Below are 4851 nucleotides of genomic sequence, written 5' to 3'. Positions count from 1 at the left end.
CCCAAAATTTTATTCTGCTATGAATAATCCATCAGTGGATTAATCCATTGGTGAAATTACAGCCCTCATAATCCAACCATTTCCTGAAAACTCTGCCTTTGAACATTGTTGTACCAGGGAGCTTTGAGAGGTTTTGTGGGACATTGATGATTCAAATCACACACATCCTATCTCCTAAATAGCTCCTTAAGCTGCTGATTCTCTTCTATCCAAGCTGCCACTGTAATTTCTTAATTAAACTGCAGTAATCATCTCCTAGTAGCCCTTCTAAGTTTCCACTCATACCTAGCCACAACCCAGTGCATTGTCTGAATGATGCTTCTAAAGATGTTTTGTATTGGGTAATCCCCTACTTAAAAGCCTTCATGATACTCTGTTTTATATGTTAAAATTCAAACTCTGCTTTGCATATGGCATTCCCTTCACCAGAAACACCCTTTTTCCTGGCTGTTGATTCACTCTTATTTACTCTACAGGTCTCACTTTAGACATTAATTTCCTAGAACATCATTCTAAAAACAATTTAAGCTATATTACAGTGCTATACATCCTCCTTTTTAGGAAAAAATAAATAAATTCCATTTTCCTACAGTGTCCTGAAAGGAAACAAGGTCTTCTATTAAAAAAAAATCCATAGCAATTAGTGGTTTTCTTTTTCTTTTTCTGAATTTTTAAATTCCAACAAAGCATTACTTTGCAAAAAGTTCTTTAGTCCAAATTCAGTGTCTCTGTTTTGATCTCTTTGTAAAAGAACTCTTTGTTCATCCATTCTTTTTGCATGAGGCCATAAAATAAGGCTAAAAATACCTTCATCTTGTACCATTGGACCCTTTGTGGCAGCAGATGGTGTAGCACATCTTTGATCATCTAATCTGGACCCTTGACATTTTACAAGGATATCAAAGAAGTCTTCATCAGGCTCTTTATTGGCATTAGTTATTAGTCAGTCAAGTACTGACTGACTATTGTTTTTTGTCATATGAAGTCCTGGCAAATTGCTTAAACTGGCCTTCTGATCATCCAGACAGCAGCTCTGTGAACTGGCAAGAAGATCTAAAAACTCATCGGTGTTGGGGGACACCACAGAAACAGATAGTGTTTTCAGCATACCCTTAGTGGGAGTAGAAGAAGCTGCATGGCAGCTCTTTTCTTGTAAACAGCACCTCTGGTCATCCATCTTTTTGTTCTGAAATTGATTTAAGAGGTCAAAGAATCCTTCATCTCTAACAGTATCTGCACTGATTTTCCTCTGATAATTCTGATTTCAGTGGTCAATGGAATTACTGGCATCTTGGAGAACTTTAGCAGAGGAATTGGTTTTGTACTTTTTCCCTTTCAGTGTGTTGACAAAGAGTAGCTTTGCAGAAGGTTTGGCAATAAGAGGTTTTTGTTTAGCAAGGATTTCACTGTTCCAGTTCGGTACCTTTTCTGGTGTTAACTTCATGAGTTCCATATTTTCCATACTGTGTCAGGCGTCCTAACTTGGGGCATGCACCATATAAACTGTTAACAATCTCAATATTTTCAGACATTATGGAATTATTTGTGCTATAGCTTAGACCAAGAACCATTTGAAGGTCTGAGAGATTAAGTCATGCTGTTAGTTGACCACTTTTATCTCTAACCTCTCTTGAAATTTCCAAGTGCTTTTCAGCAAAATGCATTGCTTGATCATGATTTCCAAGAGCTGTGTATGCATTTCCTAAGCTCCAACGTACTCTTCCTTCACCAATTCTATCTTTTAGCTCTTGAGCAATTGTTTAGTGCTTCAGATGATAGTCAATGCACTTCTCATAGTCCTGAAGTAAAGTATATGTGTTTTCAAGGCTATAACAGGACTGTGCTTCTACAGTTCTGTCTTTAAGCTGTCAAGTCAATAGTAGTGTCTTCTTGTAGTATTCAGAAGCATTTTCAAATTCACCAAGAAAAATATATGCATTTCCAAGGTTGCTATATGCTCTTCTTTCAGCTGCTCTATCTCCAAATTCTTTTGCAATAAGGAGGTGCTGTTCATCAGATATAACTGCATCCCTGAAGTTACCAAGGAGATAATGTGTATTTCCAAGATTTCCAAAGGCTCATCCTTGGGCTGCTCAGTCACCCAAAGCAGTTACTAATGATAGGTTTTCCCTATAAAAATCCACAGCTGCCTGCAGAGCACTTCTCACTTCTTCTGGAAATTCTTCTACATCCTGGGCACCAGGGCAACCAAAACTCTTCCCTTTGGCATGATACACATTTCCAAGATTGTAAAGTGCTCTTGCCTCTCCCACCTTGTCATTAAGCTCTCTGGAAATATCCAGATGTCGCTGACAACAAACTATAGCTTCATCAAAATTCCCAAGATCTTTTAAGGTGTTTCCCAGATTGCCACTAGTTTGGCTTCTCCCAGCTGGTCTCCAATAGTCCTTGCAAGAGTTAAATCATGATGGTGGTATTCCAATGCTTTGGCATAATCATGCAAATAGAAATAAGAATTATCCAGCTGGCTGTAAATAGCACTAAGTGTTTTTAGATCTTCAGTTCCAACCTGAGCTGCAGCTTCAAAAAATGACACACCAGCATGGCAGTGTCCTGCTTTACACAGACGTTCCCCTTCCAAGGCCAGCTCTAGGCAACAAGCTTCCATTCTGTAATGAACATGAAAAGAATGGTCTTCCCTCATGCTTATCAAATTTTCCTCCATCGAGTCATATTACAAGCTCCAGTGGGCTGGTGGGTCCCTAGTGTGTGGCGGACACCATGGAGTTGTGGCAGTGGCCTCAGGCGGTAGGAGGGGGCTCAGGGCCCCTGCCTCAGGCAGGTCCGGGCATCTCCAATGGTGAGCCAGGCAGGGGCACAGCAGGAGACTGGTGCGTGCCCCTTGTGCCCAACAGCTCATTTTTAAAAGAGCAGTGTATCAGTGTTCATCAACTAACAGCCCTCTACCTCAAGGTCTTCTAGAATATATTCCTCCTATTTTTGATACTGAGGATTGAATTGATAGGTAATCAACCTCTGAGCTACATCTCCAGCCCCTTTTACTGTAATTCTGAGATAGTATCTAAGTTGGTTTCAAAGGGACTCATTTAGTTGCTGAGGCTGATCTTGAACTTGCTGCCCTCCATTATCAGTCCTTCAAGTCTCTGGGATTATAGGCAGGCACCACTGCACCTGGCATATGGCCCAGAATTTTTAAAGGTAAATGTACAAGTTTAGAATGTTCACTTTTTTTAATTTTTACAAACTGCATTTTGATTCATTGTACACAAGTGGGGTACAACTTTTCATTTCTATGGTAGTATACAATGTAGATTCACACAATTTATGTAATCATATATGTACACAGGGTAATGATGTCTGTTTCAGTTCACTCTCTCTCTTTCACCCACCCACTACCATCCCATTTCCCTCTACACAATCTAAAGTTTCTCCATTCTCCTCTTACCCTCCAAAACCTGTTATGTATCATCATCCACTTATCAGAGAAAATATTCAGGCTTTATTTGAGGGGGATTGGTTTATTTTACTTAGCATATTATTCTCCAATTCCATCCTTTTAACTGCAAATGCCATAATTTTATTCTCCCTTATAACTAAGTAATATTCCAATATACCACAGTTTGTTAATTCATTAATTTATTGAAGGACATCTAGGTTGGTTCCACAACCTAACTATTGTGAATACAGCAGCTATAAACATTGCTCTGGCTGTGCCACTGTAGTATGCTGATCTTAATTCTTTTTGGCATAAACTGAGGAGTGGAATAGCTGGGTCAAAAGGTGAACCCATTCCAAGTTTTTTGAGGAATCTCCATAGTGCTTTCCAGAGTGACTGCACCAATTTGCAACTCCACCAGCAATGCATGTGTGCCTTTTTCCCCACATCCATGCCAACACACACTGCTTGCGTTCTTGACAACAGCCATTCTAATTGGAGTGAGATAAAATCTTTGCATTTCTCTAATAACTAGAGATGAAGAACACTTTTTCATATATTTGTTAATCACCAATTTATTTTCTTCTGTGAAGTGTCTGTCCAGTTACTTAGCCCAATTATTGATTGAGTTCTTTGTGTTTTTGTTGTAAAATTTTTTAAGTTCTTCATAAATTTTGGAGATTAGTGCTCTATCTGAAGTGCCTGTGGAAAAGATTTTCTCCCATTCCATAGGGTCTCTTTTCACATTCTTGATTTTGCTGAGAAAGATCTTTATAGTTTGAATCCATCCCATTTATTGATTCTTGCTTTTATTTCTTGATCTCTGGGAGTCTTGTAGGAAGTCTGGTCCTAAACCAACATGATGGAGATTTGGGTCTACTTTTTCTTCTATTTGGTGCAGGATCCTGAGGGCTGGTCACTGTTGGGTCAGGAGTCCCGAAGGTCAGAATATTCACTTTTTTAAAAAACAGAATTGAATATATAGAATGAGTAAAATCACAATAAGTACAAATTTTTAAAAGCTACAGAATGCCCTACATATCACCAAAATCATTAAAATGCAGTTTGCATAAGTGCCAGAAAGACCCCATAATACTTTTTTCTTATAATCTTGAAATATATATTGAGTGCTCAATTCTTAGTAGGTATTGCTTATTTTTTGCCCCTAGGTTTTTATATAATCTTGCTAGATTGAATAAATCCATGTGGATGGCAACAGAAAATAAAAATAGCCTCTTCCCATGTGCAGTCAAATTCATATATCTTCAGGATACCAGGGTCTTGGAAAGGGCACTACTGGGCACTGTTAGCCAATGTTCCTTAGGGGCCCTCAATATGTTCTCAAAGAACAGGACTCCTTTGTGCTGCATTTAACCCTTGTCTCCTTTCTATCAAAGTGAGAGAAGGGGGCAAAGGTGAGACTAGGGTCAGAT

At 38.9% G+C, this 4851-nt stretch overlaps 1 pseudogene; it reads right to left on the bottom strand.

The window, feature by feature from the left end:
- Window positions 1–640: 640 nt before the first annotated feature.
- LOC124973226 (G-protein-signaling modulator 2-like) lies at window positions 641–2686 on the bottom strand (annotated as a pseudogene).
- Window positions 2687–4851: the final 2165 nt, after the last annotated feature.

Source organism: Sciurus carolinensis (genome assembly GCF_902686445.1).
Source record: "Sciurus carolinensis chromosome 14 unlocalized genomic scaffold, mSciCar1.2 scaffold_101_arrow_ctg1, whole genome shotgun sequence".
NCBI classification, from domain to species: Eukaryota; Metazoa; Chordata; class Mammalia; order Rodentia; family Sciuridae; genus Sciurus; species Sciurus carolinensis.
Note: the sequence above shows the minus strand (reverse complement) of the source record. Positions and strands in the feature narration are given on the sequence as shown.